This window comes from Leopardus geoffroyi, chromosome C3 (assembly GCF_018350155.1).
Source record: "Leopardus geoffroyi isolate Oge1 chromosome C3, O.geoffroyi_Oge1_pat1.0, whole genome shotgun sequence".
NCBI classification, from domain to species: domain Eukaryota; kingdom Metazoa; phylum Chordata; class Mammalia; order Carnivora; family Felidae; genus Leopardus; species Leopardus geoffroyi.
In genome coordinates, this window is record NC_059338.1 from 69070310 (window position 1) to 69093173 (window position 22864).

General features: G+C 55.7%; 1 protein-coding gene across 3 annotated transcripts in view; it reads left to right on the forward strand.

Moving 5' to 3' along the window:
- The window catches only part of SUSD4 (sushi domain containing 4), a 90863-nt gene that overhangs the window by 59506 nt on the left and 8493 nt on the right, over window positions 1-22864 (forward strand). The gene's annotated exons all lie outside the window — the stretch shown is intronic.

Here is a 22864-nt window from a genome sequence, read left to right on the forward strand (position 1 = left end):
ACAGATTGTATTACGGCCTCGTTAATCTCAACCCTCATTTTGTCGTCGTGTCGATGTTTCTTCCTATTTCTGAGCATTTTACGGCTTAGCTGTAAATGCTTTGCTGGGAGCACACACACTTGGAAGCCTGAAACCAAGAGCTCCTTCCTCCGTGGCCTCCCTAAATGTCTGTGATGATTCTAGAGTGTGGTTCACGAAGGGGCACTGGTCAGTGAGGGGACGGGGCGCCCGGTGACAGGATCAGCCCGTGTCTGGGGGGTAGAGCCGTACAGACTTCTGCCAGGAAAGGTGGGCGTGCTGGCTCGGCCCTGGCTTTAATGCGGGTCTTGAAATTATGATCAAACAAACAGCAGTTTTCTTCTGGGCGTCTGAGCCCGGTGGGGAGAAGAAAACAAGAGCTCCACCAGGAGCCCGTCCACAGCTCGTGTGGCCTCTTGTGGGAAGCAAGACACAACAACATGGCGTTCTCTCCAGGGTGTGCGTGCGGCGCGGGAAGAGGCTGGGGGTTCCGGGAAGCGCCTCCCCCAGGGATTTGGACTTGGATTAGGGGAGGGGGGGTGGAGCGTCGGCAGGGAGCGGGGGAGAGGGGCTGCCAGACCACCAGCGGCAGGGGTGTCCTCAGAGCCCAGCCCCTACTGCCCACCCATCCCAAATCCCCCGGGGTCAACCTCCAGGGGACATGTCAGAAGAGATGTGGGTGCACAGTTAAATCTGAGTTTTAGATAAACAGCAAATGATTTCTTTAAAAAATGTTTTTAATGTGTATTTATTTTTGAGAAAGAGAGAGAGAGAGACAGAGCAGAGCAGGGGAGCAGCAGAGAGAGAGGGAGACAAGAATCCGAAGCAGCCTTCAGGCTCTGAGCTGTCAGCACAGAGCCCAACCCGGGGCTCAAACCCACGCACCGTGAGATCCTGACTGAGCTGAGGTCGGACGCTCAACCGACTGAGCCCCCCAGGCGCCCCAACAGCAAACTATTTCTTACTGTGAACGTGCCCTGAACGTTGGCATGGGACTTAACTCATGGTGGAAAATTACTTTGTTAAATTTGAAGTTGATATAACCCAGTGTGCGGTGTTCTCACTCGTTAAACCGGCGACCCTAACCTCAGGGTGGGGCGTCCTGTGTCCCTCCCCCCATCTGGACCGCAGGCTGAGGTGAGCCTGGGTCCAAGAGAGGGGACTCTGAGGTCCGGAAGCGTCTCCCTGCGCAGACAACCAGAAACAGAGACTCGGTGGAGGGAGTCGTTGGCGGGATCCCGTCAGTTCAAAATGCCGGTTTTCACACCTCTTCAAGTCGGTCGCGTTCTGATCAGCTCCGTTTTGAAACTTTGAACGCTTGTTTTTGTGGAGCCTGGAGAACACGGTGTGAACAGGTACGGCAAACTTGGAGGTCTGAATGGGGAGGTGGGCCGTGGCCCCCGCCAGCGAGGGCCGTGGCCCAGGGGGCCGCCTGCGTCGCAAATGCCGAGTCCTTCCTGGAGTTTTGTTCTGTGCGTTTAGATCACCTTTATTCCCCCACACGGTGCCATAAAACACCTGCCAGACCCAGGTGCGGGACCTTGCACTGCTAACCAGCTGGAGACCCCAGAGCCACGATCCTGGACCCAGAGCCACGGTGCAGCCTGAGGGCTTTTTGTCTCAAGACTTGATAGAAACGGGGCTGAATTAAACGATGGGTCAAAGTAACAAGTGCGACTTTACGACAGGTTATCCAGCGGGGCCCCGGCGTCGGTGTTTCTTCAGCTCCGCCAGGATCGTGTGCCATGTTTGTGGGGGGTAGGACCCTATTTCTACAACATAGTCACTGGGCGTGCGTGGTCGGTGAACCATCCTGAAGGGCTCTGCCCCTTGCATGTGCCACTGTTTCCCCCTCAGTGTCCATCTTTCCGAGCTCACAATCTGATTTTTCTTGATGGCCCAGTGGAAATCTGTGCACAGTGCTGGGGAAGCAGGAAGCTCTCAGGGGCTTCTAAATATGGGGCGATCTGGCCCCCGAGTGCCCGGGTCTGGACGGCTGTGCCGTGGCGCTTTCCGGGCTCACGGTGACCCCCAGCCCATTGGCTGTCCGTGTGCCTGTCCTGCAGCTCCCCCAGCCCCAGCTTTTCCAAACCTGCCAAGGGCCAGGAGAAGGGTCACACAGAGGGCCAGGGGGCAGGTGGCACACTGAGCAAGGGAGTGGACCGCCATCAGACCCGCCGGGCGGGCTCCCGTCCTGGGTCTCCCCCTTCATCGCTTTGTCCCAGGGTGGGTCACTTGGCTTGTCCGTCCCCATTTCCGCACCTGCCAAATGGGGCAGATGGTTATGTTCCTCCCGAGACTGCGAGGCTTCACGTGGTAACGAGTTCGGAGTCAGTGAGTGGTCCTCCAAGTGGCCGCCGTTATCACTGTGCTCAGAATTTAGATACGTAGGCCGGTCTGGACATGGCTGTGCGAACAGAGGACCGAGCTTTTCTGCTCGTACGTTGTGACTGTTCTCGCTGCTCTGGTGTTTGCAGATAAGACGAATCCCAGATGACAGAAACCCTGAACCACAGCAATTTGCATTAATTTTGAGAGCTTACTATGTGTCACAGTGTTGGACACAGTAACTCAGTCTTCCTAGTGAGACAGGTGCTGTTTTAATCCACTTCACTGATGGGCAGACCCAGGCTTGTAAAGTTCCAGAAACTCACCAGTTCACACCACCAGTAAGTGGGCGAGCTGGGACTCAGACATGGGTCTCTGTCACCTCAGAGCTCATGTTCCTAATCACCGGGGCACTTTATCCAATTAAATTCTGATTGCTTTACGTCCAACAGGGAAACAACGGGATGTTTTTATAGCCATTTTGTAAAGAGTGAAAAAATTTTGAAAAAACACATAGGAAAGGACTCCTATGTCGTTGTTTGTCCTGTGGGAATCCTAGCTGCAGGGCACGTGAGGCCAGATGGAGGCCGCTCGCTGTTGTCCCCAGGACCCGCCATCTCCCCGTCACGGTGGAGAGCCCACCAGGGTAGTGTCTCCTGTCACAGACCAGGTCTGACACCTTGAAGGACAACCTGACCTGTCCAGACCCTCCACCCCTGGGTCCTGGCTCTTCTGCCACATGGTGCCTCTTGGACTCACTCGGCTGGAGGGCACCTGGTGAGGTCAGGCTTCTCCAGCTCCGATGGCCGCCCCAAGGTGTCCGTGACCCCAGGATGGATACCTGGCCTCATGAGGGGCTCACATTTAGGAAGGAGAAGCTCCAACAGCTTCGCTAAAGGCCCAGGTCATGTGTCCAAGGTCAGGACACTTGCCGCACTGAGAGCGGAAGGTCCTGGAGCACGCGTTCCCTGTAGCTGCGCTGGGGGCAGGGGACAAAGCACCTGAAATCATAGTCTTGAACCACAACGTCGCTCCATCGTTGAAAAATAGACGTGAGGCTTTAAAACAAAGGTTATAATAAAGGACAATGAACGACACTATATGATGATACAGGTGTCAATCCACCAAGAAGGTACAGCATTTATAAATACATATGTACCCAACATAGGAGCCCCTAAGTAGTTAAAGCAGATATTAGCAAACCTACAAGAAGAAATTTATAGCAATACAATGATACCAGGGGACTTTAACACCCGCTTACATCAATGGACAGATCATCACACAGAAAATCAATCAGGAAACATCAACCTCAAATGACACATTATACCAGATGGGCTTAACAGACGTATACACGGTACTCCACCCCAAACCAGCAGAATACACATTCTTCTCAAATATACGTGGAACTCTGTGTCCAGGACACATCACGTGTTAAGCCACAAAGCAAGTCGTAATAAACGCAAGAAGACTGACATCCTATCAAGTATCTTTTCTGACCACAATGGTATAAAACTAGAAATCAATTACAAGAAGAAAAACTGGGAAAACAAATACATAGAGATGAAATAACATGTTACTGAACAAGTGCTGGGTCATAGAAGAAATCAAAGGAGAAGTAAAAAAAAAAATACGTAGACACAAATGAAAAAAGAAATGTGACATAGTGAAATCTACAGGATACAGCAACAATGGTTCTAAGGGAAAAGTTCATAACAATACAAGCCTACCCAAAGAAACCAGAAAAATCTCAAATAAACAATTTACGCCTAAAGGAACTAGAAGAAGAACCAGCAAAACCCAAAGTTAGCAGAAAGAAGGATATAATAAAGATCAGGAAGGAAATAAATGAAATAGAGACTCAAATGATAATAGAAAGATCAATGAAACTAAGAGCTAGTTTTTTGAAAAAATAAACAAAATTGACAAACTTTTAGCTGGATTCACCAGTAAAAAGGAGAAAGGCCTCAAATAAAATCAGAAATGAAAGAGGAGAAGTTACAGCCAACAGCACACAAATACAGAGGATAAAAGGGGCTACTAGAACAATTCTATACCAACAAAATTGGACAGCATAGAAAAAAATGGATAAATTCCTAGAAACTTAAGATCTTCCCAGACTGAATCATGAAGAAAATCTGAATAGACTGATTACTAGTAAGAAGATTGAGTCAGTGATCTAAAACCTCCCAAGAAACCAAAGTCCAGTACCAGTTAGTTTCAGTGGTGAATTCTACCAAACATTCAAAGATTTAATGGCAATCCTTCTCAAACTCTTCCAAAACACTGAAGAGGAGAAAATGCTTCCAAAGTCATTTTACAAGGCCAGCATTACCCTGATACTAAAACCAGATAATGACAACACAAGAAAATCATAAGCCAGTATCCCCGATGAACAGTCATGTAAAAATCATCAACAAGGTATTAGCAAAATGAATTCAACAATATATTTAGAAGATCACATACAATGATCAAGTGGGATTTATTCCAGGGGTGCAAGAGTGGTCAACATTTGTAAGTCAGTCATCGTGGTACGCCACATTAACAAAACAGAAGGTAAAAATCAAGCGGTCATTTCAATAGATGCAGGAAAAGCATTTGTCAATATTCAACATCCTTTTATGATAAAAACTCTCCACAAAGTGTGTGTAGAAGGAATGTACCTCAAGGTAATGAAAGTCGTGATATGACAAACTCAAAGCTAATATACTCAACAATGAAAAGCTGAAAACTTTTCCTCTAACGTCAGGGACAAGACAAGGATGCCCCTTCTCCGTCTTTCATTCAACATAGTACTGGAAGTGTTAGTAAGAGCAATTAGGCAAGGAAAAAACATAAAGGCACATAAAGAAAAAGTAAAACTGCTACTATGTGTAGATGACATGACACTATATATAGAAAACTCTGAAGACTCCACCAAAAAACTGTTAGAATAAATGAACTTAGTAGAAGTTGCTGGACACAACATTAATATACAAATATCTGCTGCTTTTCTATACACGAATAGCAAACCGTCAGAGAAATCAAGAAAACAGTGTCATTTACAATCACATCAGAAAGAATCAAATAGGATGAGAGGGTGATCTGGCTATGACATTTGCCACCCATTGATCACCAAGGTTGATTTGGCTGGTCTGGCTGGCTGGGCAGGTGTCCCCTTCCTCCCTCAGCTCTCCACACGCGTCCCTCCCGAAGCTGCACACTTAGTAGAAGCAGACGACCTTCCCTAACAGAGGAGGACGGTCAAAGGCATACAGGTGGCTGTGTTCACCTCCAAGAACCTCCAAACAAGCTCTCAAGGCCATTTGTGGGAGAATGTAGGGCAGTCAAGCTTCCAAGACTCAACACGTTCAAGTGAGGCGCTGCATGTGGCGGTCTGCCTTTCTGTAAAATTAGAAATGAAGGAAGAGTAAAATACGTAGGAGTAAATCTAACCAAGGAGGTGAAAGACTGGTACACTGAAAACTGTAAGACTTTGATGAAAGAAACTGAAGGTGACACGAACAAATGGAAAGATATTCCATACTCATGGGTTAGAAGAACAGGTTTGTTAACAGTGTCCATGCTAGCCAAGGCAATCTACGGATTCAAAGCTGTCAAAATTCCAATGGCGTTTCTTCACGGAAATAGAACAAATCATCCTAAAATTTGTGTGGAACCATAAAAGACCCTAGATAGCCAAAACAGTCTTGAAAAAGAAGAGTAAAGCCAAAGGTATCCCACTCCCTGATTTCAAACTGTATTACAAAGCTGTAGCAATTAGAGCGGTGTGGTCCTGGCACAAAAACAGACATGTAGATGGATAGAACAGAATAGAGATCCCAGAAATAAACCCACAATTATATGGCCAATTACCTTACGACAAAGAAGGCAAGAATACGCGATGGGGAAAAGAAAATCTCTTCAACAAATGGCGCTGGGAGAACCTGACAGCTACATGCAAAAGAATGAAACTGGACCACTTTCTTACATCATATACAAAAATAAACTCAACATGGATGAAAGACCTGAGTGTGAGATCTGAAACCATAAAAATCCTAGGAGAAAACAGAGGTGGTAAGCTCCTTGACATCTGCCTCAGTGAGGTTTTCTTGGCCCTGACTCCAAAGATAAAGGAAGCCAAAGCAAAACTAAGCAAGTGGGATTACATCAAAATAAAATGCTGCCATGAAGGAAACCACTGAGAAAATGAAGAGGTAGCCTACTGAATGGGAGAAGATGTTTGCTAATCATACGACCGATGAGAGGTTAATATCCAAAATATATAAAGAACTCATGCAACTCAATAACAACAAACACCCCCAAACCATTGAGTTAAAAATGGGTAAAAGATCTGAACAGATATTTTCCCAAAGAAGACATCCAGATGGCAAACAGACCCATGAAAAGATGCTCAATGTCACTTCTCATCAGGGAAATACAAATCAAAACCATGATGAGATGTCGCCTCACACCTGTCAGGATGGCCAGAACCAACAACACAAGAAACAACAGGTGTCGGCGAGGATGCGGAGAGAGGGGAACCCTCGTGGCACTGTTGGTGGGAATGCAAACTGGTGCAGCCACCATGGAGAACAGTACGGAGTTTCCTCAAAAAAATTAGAAATAGGTCTACCCTATGACCCAGCAATTCCACTTCTGGGTATTTACCCAAGGAACACAAGAACACTAATTCAGAGGGATACATGCACCCCAGTGTTTACTGGAACATTATTTACAGTAGCCAAGAAATCGAAACAACCTAATTGTCCATCAGTAGATGAATGGGTAAGAAAGATGTGGTTTTTATACACAATGGAATATTACTCAGCCATAAAATCAGCAATCAGACCTTGCCATTTGCAATGGCAGGGACGAGTTTTATGTTAAAATGTCAGACAAATACTGCATGGTTTCACTCTCGTGTGGAATCTAAAAAACAAAACAAAACCCAGACTCCTAGATTGAGAGAACATATTTGGTGGTTGGTAGGGGTGGGGTGGGTGCAATGGGGGGAGGGGTCAGGAAATACAAACTCCCAGCTATAAACAGCGTGGGGAACATACCCAGCGATGTTGTATTAACGGTGTGTGGTGACACGGGTCACCAGACTTGCTGCGGTGGCCGTTTCGCTGTGTTTGCAAATGTCAAATCAGTGTGTTGCACAGGTAATATAATACTGTGTGTCACTGGGACCTCGGTGAGGAAGAAGAAGGTGGGGAGCAGGGGCATCCGGGAAGGTGGGGAGCCTGGCCCCGGGGGTCGTGCCTGTGTTTGTTTTTCCAAACAGGGACTAAAGCACCCCAGGATCCGCGGGCACGAAGGTGCCATTTGTGGTGACTCGGGCCGTGGCTTCGCCAGTGCAGAACTTTTCAACAGGCGCCGGGCTGGCATTTCCCCCGTGGAACAAGCAAAGCTGACCCCATTAGCAGCCGAACATGGGAAAGTTTGTTTCTAGATCCGACCAGTCCCACCACTCAAATTGCCCGAAGTGATTTTTCCCTTCTGCTCACTTGAGAGCGCACAGGCTCAGGGATGCAGGTTTAACCCACGGTTTCAGCCTCAAATTACAGGAACGCAGCACTCGATTTCCTGAGAACCTGCCAGCACCCAGGGGTCCGCTCAGGTCCACGTCCTTCTGCAAGAGAAAGAGCAAAAAATAAGAACCTGAAGAACCCTGTTTGGCCAAATGTGAAATAACTGGAAAGGTTCCAGTTTAGGATCAAAACCGAGAGCCAGTGTGGATGTGAAGGTGGAGTGGAGTCAGGACCTGGGGGGTCCCAGAGCCCCCAGTGCGATTTCCCTGCAGGAACCTGGGCCTCGCGCAGTGGCACCGCCGAGGCGACCCTGTGCCGGGAACAGCAGACACGCAGCAGGGAGTGTGGGCTCCTCGATGCGACCCGCCGGAGCCCCTCGGGGTCCAGGATGCACCCAAGGGCGCCCACCCCGTGCCAGCGCTGTCCAGTCTTAAAGGAGCGCTGGAGCACCCCAGGAGTCGTTGTGAAGAAGGTGCCATGCGCTCTCTTGGCTGTGAGGTCACCTGTCGCTGGGTCCGCCCCAAACCAGGCGGGACCTTCCGTGTCACCAGACCAGACAACCAGGGGGAGGGGTGCCTCCAGGGACTTCCTGCCCTGGGTCCCTGGAAAGACACTGAAGAATCGGATCCCTGGGTTAACTGGAAACTCCTGCACCGGATTCTAAGTAACTTGGCGGGACTGAGCCCCCAGCGGGATTTCCTGGCGCTGAGTTTGGACCATCCGTCTGGAATTCCTTAGACACCCGCCTCCCTTTCTGCCCCTCCCCATGCCCCCCTGCGCCTCCTTGGCAGAAATGAAGCAGTAGCAACCGACCGGTTGACTGGGTGTGTCCCCGCCTGGGAGGGCGTGCCAGCTCCTGGGTCTGCACCCGCACCCACCCCCTCCCTGCCTCTCTGTGCCCCCTCTTCACCCGCCCTCTCCAACAGGGAGAACTCAGACTTGGCCTTCCTACGAGCAGCGTGGGGACGACACGGTGAACGGCCACCGGCGGAACCTCCCTTTGATTTATTCCACGGGCCTGGACACCGCCCCCCCCCCCCCCAGGCGCCTCACCCTGACGAGTGTCACGATACATGTGCTGCCATCCGGCAGATGAGGAAACTGAGGCTCGGATGGCGTGTACCCTCTCCCAAGGTTGCCTGCTCCCGGGGGAGTGAGCCCGCAGCCCTTCCCGGCTCCCGGGGCCCAGCGCACCTGCTGGAAGCCAGGGTCTGGGTTCTAAGCCTGGCTCCGCGGGTCCGTCTTTTCGATGCGGGCCCCCCGCTCCTCCCGGAGCCACATCCGCGACTCTGCTCCTGCCCAGAACGCTCTGCTCCCAGAGAGGCTGCAGAGGGGAGGGGGCACGAGGAGAGGCCCCGGCAACCGCCTGCAGGACCCAGGGCCCCATCCCCGCGGAGGGAGCCGTGGCTGCGCAGGGTGGTCCTGCACCAGGCACCCCCTGTAGCCTCGGAACTGCTCTGGGCCCTGCCGCTCACCCTTTGCGGAAGGAGCAGGCCCTGCGGGGCGGCCGGAGCTCCCCTGGCGGTGCCCCTTCTGTGCCTCGTGCCGGCTTCTCCGCCCCCTGGTGCTCGGGGCACCCGGCTTTCCGTCACGTGTCACATACGACGTACTACGCAAGACGTTCTCTTATCGAGGAGGGAGGACACGCTCCGTGATCGGACGACTTTGTCGAGGAGGGAGGACACGCTCTTTGTTGGGCCCGAGCCGCGCTGCAAATGCAGGGGGTCAACGTGGGCGTTCCTTCCTCCCCCCTCCTTCCCGGCCGGACATGCACCTGCCTGCGGTGGTGGGAAGAGCAGTGACCAGCTGGCCACCCTCACCCACCGGACCCCCCCACCTCGGCCGGGCCTGGGCTCTCAAGCCCCCTGCAGACGCGCGTCCGACCCTGCCGCTCAGGGTTCAGTATGAGATTGAATCAGAACACGAAGAGCAACGAATGCCCTCTTCTAACTCGGTGTAGCCCTGGGGCTCCTATTCAGGGAAGACGGAGGGAGGCTGTTTATCCACCCGCACCCCACCCCCCTCCCTAATGTAAAAGGTTTACCGGGGCCAGGACTACCTGGTCAGAGGGCCCTGAACCCCTGCCCGGAGGCCCAGAGGCGGGGCTCCCCGAGGAGCAGGGAGGCTGGAGCTAGCTGTTCCTGAACTCCCACCGGCACCCTGTTTTACGTGTTTACATCCTGTGTTTCCACCGGAGGGTGAGCATGTCAGCGTGAAGCATGAAAACCGTTCCTGTAGCTCTGCCTCTGAGGACCTGGAGACCGGGGAGTGAAATGGCCTGCGGGTCACATGCAAACTCCCGCCTCCTCAGGCCCCCAGCCTTCTGGTCTGCGCGAAACGGCTGATTTCGAGCCTTAGTGAGGAGCCCAGCTAAGATTAGATCTTATTCTGGGAAGCAAGACAGTCGTCAGTGCTCTGTGAGGACAAGCATGTGTCCTGGCCTGGGCCCCGCCCTCTCCCGTGTTAGTGACGTTGGCCAGGAGCCCCTGGGAAACGGCGCAGAGGCGGCTTGGGGTCGAGAACGCGCCCTGCCCCCCCCCCCCCTCCCGCGGGCGCACGCCTGGCTGTGAGCTCTGCTGGCGCTACCTATACGTGACCCGGCAGGGTTTGTGTTAGACGGGGCAGACTTCCTAATGCGTTGTTCACGCGCGAGGGAAGGCGACCGCACACCGTCCCCACGCAGGGCTCCGTGTCGCCGCGGCACGATCGCAGGAACACTGGCATCTCCCGCCATCGCTGCGCTCACGTGTCTGCCTCTCGCGGCAATTTTGCCACCGTAGCCCTCCCCACCCCCATCTCGCGCGCTCAAGAGCTGGCTGTGCTCTGGCATCCAGAAACTTCATCCTTCTAATCCTCTTTTTTGTTGTATGGAATCCAGAAACACCGAACTTTCTGTCCCCAGAAACCAAAAGGCCTTGTTCCTGTCTCTTGAGCAGAAAGGGGCCCTCAGGCCCCCTGCTGCTACTTCACGGGCTGGTGGCCCGGAGCTTCCTTCTCCTGTCCAGGTCCCTGTTGGTGGCCGGAGCCCTCGCAGCCCTGTCTGGGCGCCTTGCTGCCTGTTCCCTCCGTGGACACACGTGGCCATCAGCCCCCGGGCTCCCTTGGTTCCCCACCCCTTTCAAATGGAGGGATTTCCACCAAAGGCAGAGGGACTGGCGGAGGATGGGAGCTGGCCAGCTCTGGACTGGTTTCTCCCACCAAGTCAGGGAACGAGGGCCACACCCCCCCCCGCCCCTGCAGACTCCTCTCCAGAGAGGGGGTCCCCTAGACTCCAGCCCTGCACCCCTCGGCCCTACCCGCAGGCATCCTGGCCCCAGGGCTGCGGCACCGGGTGTGGTGGGCCTGGGGCCCTGGGGCCACACGCTGTCACGTCTGCATGGGAAGTGGTCAGATGCAGGGCCCGGGACGAGGGTGAGTGCCGGGTCAGCCGGCACTGTGGGTCTGATGAAGCCCGTGTGAGGCTGTGACCGGAGGCCAGCTCTCTGCAGCAAGGCCATGTGTCCACGGTGGGAACCCCACACACAAGCGTCCCCTGGGGCTCGCTCTTCTGAGCTGGCCTGACCCCCACTACTTCCAGGACACGGGAGATCGCGCGACCCAGGCCCGGTGTGTTGTTAGGATGTGAGTGGGGACCAGTCTCTCTCTTTCGCCGTCCGTGGCTCCCACCAATGGCGTCTTGCTCTGCCCTCCAGCCTCCTCTTGGTTTTGAAAAGCTCAGGGATGAGCCAGCCGAGGTTTTCATCTTGTGTTCAGGTGTTGGTCACTGAAGGGATGTGGAACTGAGCAGTAGCACAGTGGTGGTCCATGGTTTGAGCCACGAGCTCGTGCCTCGGGAGCAACTTTGTCGTGCTTGGAAAATAGGTGGCCGGGACAAGTGGGAAAATCCCGCTGTTTGTCCCTAAACTCCACAGTATCCTCTCCGTCACTGCTCCGGGCAGAATTTCTGTCTTTCCTTCCTCTCTGGGAAGTCAGGCAACTTGTACTCCATGGTCACATAGCCTCTTGCAGTCAGTCAGGTGCACCACAGACAGGGACAGGTCCCTCGGGTCAGTCCCAGCCTCTTCCAGGCGGGACGTCACCGGGAGCGTTCAGCGGGGTGGCTTGGGGTCACTCTTCCCAGCTCCGGTCCCCACCCCCGCCTGTCTTCACAGGTGGTCTCCAGAATTGCCTCTTTCCCACAGGAACTAGACATTTGCGTGACAGGCAGGTAAGCCTTGCACACGTTTCCACGCCTGTTTTGGTGTCTCGAATTGTTTGTTTTGGAGAACCTGAAACCGTGGTTCCTGTGTTCATAACCATTTCCTCTCTCGGTGCAGGAGGAAGCGTTTTTGTTGTTCTTGGTTTTGTTTTTACAAAAAGATGAATTGTGCCTGGATTTCCATCAGAGTGACAGCTCCCCTTCTGTGGCCCCTGAAAACACCGCAGGACTCGGCATGTGCCGGCCAGCTCGTTCTGATGGCTGGAACCGAATGCAGTTCCCAACGTCTCTTCCACTCGCGGGAAGGGATGTGACAGGTGCAGGTGTCGGGAAGGTAGGACCATCACCCCAATTGTAGCTGAGAAGGCGGTTAAATCGGAACACGGATCTTAAACTAGTCCCCCGTGCAGGCGGTCACGAGTGAGCCTTTGTCCGTCTGTGTTTTCATACCGGGAGTGGAACTGGGAAGAAAGGTGCATGGTAGATAGCCCGGCAGTCGGGAATTCTGTGGCATTCCATAGGCCACCGGGCGAGGAGCATGAGTGGGATCTCACTCCACCTCCGCCTGACATTTCGGGACCCCGGCCCTTTGGTTAACCGCGGGCGACCCTGTACTGTCCCCAGCCTGGCTGTGTGGGCACCGCCCGGAGAGGCATGACGGTGATGTCCGCCAGGGCTCCCAGGGCTCAGGTCTGTGTCACTGTCCCCCTGCCCGCTGCAGCCTGTCTCAGCCTGCCCACAGGGACGCTCGTGGCTGGTTGACTGTCCCTGTGAGGGAATCTCGGGGTCCAGCTGACCCAGGAAACCCTCTGGGTCCGGTGGGCTGCTTCGCCGGGGACCCAGGGGCTCAGCCTCGCCTCCAGGCTTGTGTCCTGGCCCGGAGCCGCCGTCTACAAGGTACCATATACAGGGTGAATTACAACAGCAGGATCAGATTTTCTCGCCGTTCTGGGGGCTGGAAGCCCAGGACCCAAGGGTCCACAGGGCCATTTTCCTTCTGCGGTCCTTCCTTGCCTGGTCTGGCTTCCAGGGAGGCCGCCACGTCCCTTGCTCATTGTCACACGTAGCTGTGTCCCCTCTGTGCCTCTCCTGCAGGGACACCAGCCCCGTGGATTAAGGGCCGACTCCCCAGCAGCAGGACCTCGTCTCAACTTGATTTCACCTGCCGCACACTCAGTTTCCGAGTGAGGTCACGTTCATGGGTAGCCGGCATTAGGACCCCAGTGTCACAGTCCGGCCCACACCCCAAGCTCTCCCCTTGGCTGAGGAAGAGGCAGACGCCCTCGGCCTTCCCTCCGCCTGCTTCTGATTTGGAAGGGCTCACTCTCCTTAAGGCGTCCCGGCCCCGGCTGGCCGGCCTCCTCTAGACTCTGTCCATAGCCGTGTCCCAGGCTAGTGTCCCCTCTGGCCAGCGCACGGCACCCACCATGCCCCCTGAGCCCAGGGGGCTCCCCACCTTCTGTCCCTCTGCCTCTATCGACCTCCGACCTGCCCGCACACAGCCCAACAGATAAGTCACTGCTTGTACATCTGCCCTGGGGTGGTCTGCACCCCACTTCCCCACTCAGTCAAGATCCCACTGAGAACTCAGGAGGGAGTGTGGCTTCAGGGTGACCTCACTTAAGGTCAGACCCCAGCCGGGCAGTTTATTCGCTGGGTGACCTTGGGCGAGTGACTTCGCCCCTCTGAGCTGGATTCCCTTACTTGCACGGGGACCCCTGCTTTGCAAAGTGGTTGTTAGGGTCAGGTGTGCAGCGCGTGGGTGGCCCCCACGGTGGTGCCCCGTGGGCTGTGGCTGTAATCACCTCCCTGCCCACAGCATAGCTGAGCATGACCTTGACTGCTCATCAGGGTTGGAGGCCTCATCCCTCATTTGGAGAAGCCTGCACAGGGTTACGGCTTCTGTTTCACAAGCCACGGGAGCCTAGGCTCAGAACCAGGCCACGTAAATGCCGTGCATCTGCTGAGCGGGATTCGAACCCAGGAGAGAGTGCTTTGCACTTTGTAGAGCTGCTGTGGGGTCACCCGGAGACCCCCGGCGGTCATGCCCTCTCAGCCCCCAGCTTGTGCTCTGCTCATCTGCCCGCCCCCCAGCCTCCCCTTTCTTCTTTCCTCACACCCGCAGCTTCTAAGCCCGTTCTCAGATTGGTTCACGGAACAGCAGTTTGTTTTTCCATAACACTAGGAAACACTGTGCAAACCTTAGAAGCGGTCTTGTTGGCGGAAAACGTGGCTGTTTATTTTCTCTGTGTGACGTAGAGCCATGCCCAGTGTGTGCACACGTGCATGTGCTCACACACATGCAAACCCTCGCACATGCACTCACACAAGCACATGGACACACACACGCTCACACACATGCACACTCACACACGCTTGCACATATGCACGCACACTTGGCACACACACGCACTTGCACATGTGCTCACACAAGCACGTGCACGCACACGCGCTCACACGTGCACACACGCTCACACACAGGCATGCACACAGCTTGGCACGGAGCACGACCGTTACTTCCCGCTGTCACAAACGGACTATTCAGGACCTACTTCTTAGCCGCCAGCATTTGCTCACAGACGAGAGTGGGAGAGCACCAGAAACCCAAGGCGAAACTGATGGGAGAGAACCTTGAAGTCAGAAATTCGGTACACGGGCTCTGTCCCTGCAGCGCTGTGTCCAGAGTGTGGAAGCAGAATTAAGACGTGCGGTGATGCCGCGGAGCCTCGGACGCAGGCGGGACCCGGTGGCAGGAGAGAGACGTGGAGAGAGCCCGCTCCCGAGCTCCCAGACCCCAGGGCTTCCTGCGCAGACACTGTGACACGCCGTCTCTTTTTTTGTCTCGCGCCTTGGATTTCTTCCCCTCTCAAAACATTAAGATGCGCCGATTCCAGCAGGAAGCCCGACTGGAGGGCGGGGAATTCTCCTTCGGAAGAGGCTCCCCGACACGAGGACGCTGACGCACACTCGTCTCCTGCTTTGCTCCTGCCCCGCGGTGACGGAGGCTGTGCCCTACTTGGCCATCAGCGCCCAGTCGCTGCGAAGAGGGATGAGCAGCCTCGTCAGAGCCCGAGACACCTGTCGGGCCGTGCCTGGCACGGGGGCTGTGGGAGCGCGGCTGTGCTCTCGTGCTACCCCGTGGCTTCTCCGTGTCTGCAGGCCCGGCCCGCCTGACTCCTGCTGTGGAGTCGTGTTTCTGTGCCCCGAATCTGCATGCTGTCTTCCGATGCATCCCGTGTCCCTTGAGGGACATCCCGACCGGGCGGCTCTGAGGTGCAGAGCAGACCAGGGCCCCCCTTGGGGAGCCAAGCAGGATTGATCCTAATGCTGATCTGTCCACACATCTCTGAGCACAGAGACACCAGGCTCCCTCCGGCCTCATCGTCCTTTGCTTCCTGAACTGGACACATTTATCGGCCTTCCGTGTTGTTAGCACGAGCAAAAGTGGAAAATCTAACGTGCCGGGTAACGTTGATTGATTTTCCCTGAGCTAAAAGCAAAGTTTTGGGCGTCACCTTGGAAACAGCTGTGACTTTGGCCTAGAGGGGCTTTGTCCCGCTTCCTGGAATCATTACCCAGGCGCGGACCTGACTGGGGACAGTTGGCGCACTGGCCATTTTGATTATTAGCGGCCAGCAGGCCCGCTGACGGCAGAGGCTTGGGGACGGTGTACTTGTGCGGAGCGAGGCCCGTGTCCCCGGCTCCTCTGGGAGCCACTCAGACAACACACCGGGTTGTCTGGAGACGAGGGGGCCTCGTCGATCCACAGAGCCGCCGGCCGTCCTCCCTGCCCCCTGCACCCCAGGAGCCAGCCCTTCCCTCGTGTCACCACACTCGGCCCGGGGTGGCGCTTCCCGGACTGTCTGACTCACGCGGGAGTTCTGCGCAAACGAAGGCTCGACTCAGGAGGTCTGGGCTGGCGCTGACACGTGCATTTCTGAGAGTTGCGGCTGAGCCCAAAGCTGACGGTCAGGGACTGCGGATCGAAAGCAAGGGCCTGGTGGAAGGTACCTCCGGCTTCTCACACTGGCTCCCTGGACGTTGTGAGCTGGTGACCCGGCAGGGAGGCCTTTGCCCCGCATGCTGTCACAGCCGCTGAGGCCGTGCCCTCAACTGGACCCCCCGTTAGACTCACCTGGGGCCCCGAAGACCTCGCCGTGCCCAGGACCGACCCGGAACAGCCAGGCGGCCAGGGTTGGGGAGCCGCTGATGTACATCCCCGAGACACTGTCGAGACGCGGCACTGACACCGGGGCGGGTGGGCGCTGCTGTGACAGGTGCCCAGAAACATATCGTGGCTCAACAGGATAGCAGCTCGTCTCCATGCAGCGGTGTTTGTGTGCGTGGGCCGGCCGGCGTTCTTCTGCACCTGTCACTCAGGGGCCGTGGGGGTTCTGCCGTCCTCGGGGTGCGGCTCCTGGGACCCCCGGGGGTCGTCTCTGTCGTGGTCGGCCTGAGACCCGGAGCGTTTTGGGCGTCAGCCTGGACGTGGCGTCCGTCACTTCAGCTCACGGTCTGCTGACTGGAACTCAGGGGGATGAGGGACCCGGGTGCAGGGCGGCTCTGAGCCTGCGACAGAGTCAGCAGGTGGTCCAGGTGCACAGACGGGGGCCAGCTCTTCCCTCCCAAAGGACAGGCACCAAAACACGACCCGTCACAGCCCTGGGGATTCCCGACACAGTGCCCCACAGAGAGTTCGGAGCGTTCTTGAGGCGCAGGCTGTTTGTGGACTCCTTTTCCTCTGTTGCATGTGGAGAAACGTGTCAGTGGCTGAGGACAGAGGCTAGTTAGATTCTCATCCCAGCCACCGTCCCTGACGTGGCCTCCCCCTCACTTGGCTGCAGGGACTCAGCCTCGGCCACCAGCCTGGACTCGGCTCTGGTGCATTCCCACCCTGCCCCCACCTCCTCCCTTGCTGGGCTTCCTGCCACATAGGGGACAGCGTCGGAGCCCCGGTCGAGGCATCTCTGAGGCTCCAGTAGACCTCTCCGACCATCGTGTGCTCCCAGCCCCTCCCCTCCTCAGCTCACTCCTAACTGGCCTCCCTTCTGCCCAAGTCACTGAGGTTTTCTGCGGCCAAATTGAGTGTCCCTTCTCTGCTCCTGCCTTTCTCGCCTGCTAGGAACCACCCCTCCTCCTGAAAGCCATCTGCCCGGCCGCTCTTGTGCCCTGACTGATCCCAGTGTCTGGACTGGGCCCCTCCTCTTTTCTGTCTACCTTCCCTCCACAGGTGAGTTCCCCCCACCCTGTGGTTCCTAATTTTCTCTCTGTGCTCATGACTCTGGAGTCCCAGGCAAGCCCCGGATGCCCACCACAGCTACTGCATCCAACGTGGAGACGCCTCCAGGCTCAGCGGTGCCGCCCTACCCAAACCAGCAAACCAACAAGAACCCTTCCTGGGAGGAGCCCCACCGTCTGCTCAGATGCCAGCATCCGGAATCTGGGAGACACTCTCAGCCCCCAAACGCCACCCTCACCAGCCCTGTTGGAGAAACAGACTCAAGTCTGTCCCATAATCTGTTCCTTGCTGTCCCTGCCCCTGTACTGGGCCAGGCCACCCGCCCCCCAAAGATGGTCTCACGTAGCGGCATCCATGCCTTCCCCCCGACGGCGTCCAGCACACCCGGGCTGTGCCCCCCACGGGGTCCAGCGTACCCGGATTGTGCCCCCCTGCCCCACCGCCCTGCACCGGAAGATACAGTGGTTTGTTTGGTGTTTGTCTTCTAATACGTTACAGACCAATAATCGTATAATGGTAAAACTGGATTCTAGAAAAAAACCAAAAAGACAAAGACATAGAAGTCCCACCGTAGATTATGAGACACAACAGTACTAAAATTGCGTTTTAATAGATAGAAATGGAGAACACTCATGGATGTTGCAGCAAGGTCAAGTTGAAGGTCGGATTGCTACAAAAGTTTCTAACTGGCTACGCTGGATTTTTCTGTTTGGCGGGGGACTCGCCCCACACGGCCGGTGCGCCAGCATCAGCGTGGACCCGCTGTGAGCCAGGCGGCTCTGGGCTCAGTTAAGTGCCACGCCGCCCCCGTGGGGACCGTCCCTGAACTGCTCGCCTGCCACTGCCCTCACCCAGGCCCCCCGTCCCCGCACTGTCAGCACCTCTCCTCTGGGCTCCTTCGTGGCACCAACACTGTGCCAGAGACAACGGTGGTGGTGGTGGTGTGGGACTCCTGCCTTGAAGCTGTCTGTTCTGTAGCTGATGGGCACTCGTCCCCGCCCTCTGACTGCCTGTGTGCCCTGTTGGAGGTGCTGCAGGGCCTGCCCGTGATTTGGGGGAGCAAGAGGGAGCACCTCGTTTCTGCCCTCTGCCAGGAGACAACACCCGAGTCTCCGTTTCCAGTAGTGAGTTGAATCTGTAGATGGGGTGGGGTTGAGGGCCCAGGTGAGGGAGCCGTGCAGTCAGGGTTCCAGAGAGAACCAGAGACAGTAGTGTGCATGTGTATACACTCTACTGTGTGTATGTCCACGTGATCATGTTTATATGTGTCCTACACACAATCACACGCCCAGGTAATTCTGTATGTTTAAAATCACAGTGTATATGTCATAGTGTGTATGTATACAGAATCACAGCATATCATCTATGAACATGATCACAGTGCACATACCGTATATATAATTACAATGTATATACGTCACACTGTGTGTGTATAATAACCGCAGTATATATGTATATACTATGTATATATACATAATCACAATGTATATGTTATGCTGTGTGTGTGTGTGTGTGTATACATAATCAGTATATATATACACACTCTGTATATACATAGTCACTGCATATATCTACGCCAGTGTTGTGATATATACATACTATATATGTATATACACACACACACGCGCACATATGTGTGTGTATACATATATATATATATATATGTATACACACACGCATATACACAATCACAGTGAATATATACGTAACGTATTTACATATTTCATTACAGTGTGTGTATATGCTATGTACACATATGTAATCACAGTACGTATGCCACGCTGTATGTGTATGTAATATACACAGTGTGTGTATATATACTTATATGTATATGTGTATATATATTTATGTATGTGTGTATACGTACACCGTGTATATATGTAGTCACTGTGTAAATACATACTATATATATACATATACACACAATCACAGTGCATATAATATTCTCTATATACATATTTCATCACAGTTTACATGTGCTATATACACATGTAATCACAGTGTGTGTGTGTATACTATATACACATAATCACAGGGCATATACTCTGTGTGTACATAATCACAGTGTACATACAGGTACCGTGTGTGTGTGCGCGTGCGTGCTCATGGAGGCTGGAAGGCCCCGGGATGTGCAGCGTGCCGTCTCTGAGCTGGAGGTCCGGGAGAGCCAGCAGTGTGACTCAGCCCGAGTCAGGAGGGCCGAGCACCAGTGCTGGGTTCCCAGGAGGTAGGAGAGGAGAGTCCCAGCTTGTGCAAAGCGAGAGTCTCGCCCCTCCTCTGCGTTTCTGTTGTGTCAGGTCCTCAGCAGACTGGATGGTGCCCACCACAGGGGGAAGTACCATCTGCCCCATCTGTGACTCAAATGCTGGACAAGAGACACCCTCACAGACAGGCCAGAAGTGATGGCTAACCAGCGGTCTGGGCGCCCGCAGCCCAGTCAAGGTGATCCAGAAGTGTCACTATCACAGGGTCCCTGCATCACCCACACCAGGGGCTGGGACCACGTGGACCTGCCCTCCTGATGGGGTCGGGCCACACACAGCGTGTCCTGTTCCTTTCTTGTCCCTGGCTCCCCACCGGCACTGACCCGGTTAACGCCATCCCGCTGGAGCCTGCCTCTTCCATGGTCTTAGCCCATGGCCCATGACCTCACCTGCTCTCTGGGGGTCTTCTGTGTCTCCATCGTGGGGTGCACAGCGGCTGTTCTCTGGCCCGTCCCGTGGGGGGAAGCCAGCTGGCCTGGCCTGCATGTTTTAAGCCTCCCCCCACCCCCATTCCTGAATCCCCCACAAGGGCCAGCACACATCTTACTGTTTATAAAACAACATCTGTGCCCGGAGTTTCCAGCACCTTCCGCCCCTCGGGAGGCGGGGTGCCTGGCACCTCACCCACCTCATGTGTGAGTGTGTGTGAGTGCGTGTGTGCGTGCGAGGGTGGCACTGATGCTTCCTTCTGTGGACTGCGGACAGGGCTTACCAGCCACGTGAATATTCATCGTCTACTTAGTTGTCCTCGTCTTTAGTCAGCCTGGGAGGACGGGGACCAGCGTAGTGCCAGGTTCCAGTGCCGATTCAAAACACGTCTGTTAAATGAATTAAGAAATGGGTGAAAGATGGGGCGCCTGGGGAGCTCGGTCAGTTGAGCGTCCGACTCTTGATTTCAGCTCAGCTCATGATCTCACGGTTCATGGGATTGAGCCCCGCGTCCGGCTCCTTGCTGACTGTGTGAGCCTCTCTCTCCCCCTCTCCCTCCCTCTCTCTCTGTCTCTCTGTGTCCCTGCTCTGCTCACTCTTTCTCTCTCTAAAAAGAGGGTGAAAGAACACAGTCAGTACATAAGATGGGAGGTGGGAAGGCCCTTCCAGAAGGCCTGAGACGTGGCCTGTCCGGGGTAATCAGTCCCATGTCTCTGTGCCAGAGCGGGCGCCGTGTGCTGAGCACGCAAAACAGGAAGACAGGTGAGAAATCACTTTTGCCACTTAGATATGCATCAGGCTTTCTTTCCAGCTTCATTTTGCTTCGGGCAGTAGGACGAGCTGGGCCTCCCTGAGCCCACGCGGTGGGCAAGGGGCCCAGGCACACAAAAGGACAGGGGAGAGGCCGTCGGAGATGTGCCTGCCCGTTGGCAAATGACGGTGTCCCCCACGCCGGCAGGAGAGAGCCTGTGGGTCCATTTCTAGCACCCCAAACACAAGCAGCATTTGCTGCCCGACCCTGGGGCCCGTCCGGCCGCCCCCCGCCCCCCCCCCCCACCCCACGTAGTGAGCAACCTGCACAAGAGCAGCCGGGGGTCCCCACGAGATGCTCAGAGGCTGGAGAGTTAGGAGCCCAGACTCAGGTGTGCGGGGTGAGGCTCCGTGGCCCCGTCACGACCGAGGGAGGCGGGTCAGCTGTGTTGTAGGGAAGCCCCGTCTATGGAGAGGCTGGTGTGGTCTGCCTCCCACAAGAAGCCAGCCAGGATTGCCGAGCCAAGGTCCATCAGGCATGTGAGCGTCGCAGACCCCACAGAGCAGGACAACCTCCGCGTCCAGGGGGCTCCTCCCTGGAGGAGGAATGGAGAGAGTCCGCTGTGGGCTCACCCCCCACGAGGCGGGGTCAGTGGGAGGATGCTTCTCGCCAGGGCCCAGGGTGGACCGTGAGGAATATGGGGGACTCCGGGCCCTGGCAAATGCTTTCCTCCCCCCACACTGTGGTTGAGAGCGCCCCGCGCCCTGGAAGACCCAACAGAGCAGCACCCGTACCCGATTCGGGCCCTTTAGCCCATGGCTCGTGGCCACCCTGCAGTGAGGGAGGCTTCCCCGAGCTCGGCCCAGACAGACCACCTGCCTCCAGGCCCCCAGGCACCTGCCAGCTGCCTGGAGGGGGCCGGTCCTGGGCCAGGACTGCAGGTGAGGGAAGGGGAGACCCAAGGGGTGATTCTACGGGCGTTGGAAGCGCGGGGGACTTGGGGTTTTTCCAGACCCTGGGCGATGCTGCTGGTGGGCCCGGGCAGAGGCTGGAGAGGTCTCTCGGGCAGGTTAGAGCCCGCGGAGCGGCTGTGTGAGACCCAGCAAGGGGCCTGATTTCTCCTGGCTTCTTCCCTGATGGGACCGAAGGGTGTGTGTCCGGGCCCCTCGAGGCCCCCATCTATCCGACACTGGACAGCAGCTACCCCGTGTCCCATACGGAGGGGCCCCCCTGCACCAGCCCCTTGGCAACCTTTTGGGGTTTTTCCACCCAGAAGAGTAGGGTCTGTGTGTGTTTTCATCCTCTGCCTCGCTCGGCAGGGGGCCGTTGTCACAGCTCAGCTTGGAGTGGCTGTGCTGCTGGAGTTGAGTTCCGGCCTCTCCCACCCAGTGCGGGCGCAGCTGCGTCTCTGTGGCAGATGTTGGCCCCGGGCCACACGCCATGTCCACACCGAACCCTGCATTTGTATCTAGCACCCTGTTGCCCTGGGAGCTGCACACGCGGGAAGTGTGTGGCAGAAGGTGCATGGTGGGAAGGGGCAGAGGGCATTGCTTTAAGCGGATTGGGAACGTGGCCTCTGCGTTTCTGTGTTTCCCAGAGCGGCACCGGCTGGCCCGGGCCCCCTTCACTGAGGCCCCTAAAATGCACGCAGGTGTCAGTGTCGACGTGGTGGAGAAGCTTCGATAAAACTACGATCACGCCTGAAGTTCCTCTTCCACGGGACCAGAAACGCTTGAGGGTTTCCCCTGGGAGGGAGACGGGCCCTCCAGCTCCTTGTGAAGGTTTGCAAGGTTCCTTCACTCCGACTGTGGACACTCATCACGAGCAGTGCCGCGGGCCGTGGGAGAGGAGCCCGGGGCCGTGGGAGAGGAGCCCGGGGCCGTGGGAGGGGAGCCGCAGGCCGTGGGAGGGGAGGGGGACAGAGGGGAAGCAGAGAGCAGGTGGGGCTCCCGTGTCTTTGCACCCGTCTCCCACTCCCCTTCCTCAGCCCACAGGAGACGAGCTCTCGTGAATAGTGCGCCTTGCAGACATTTGGTTGGTAGAGATCTTACTGCTAAGCAGGAAGGAGCCGTGACCCTGTGTCATACAGCAGGGCACAGAGCGCTGACACAGGATGGAGTGATG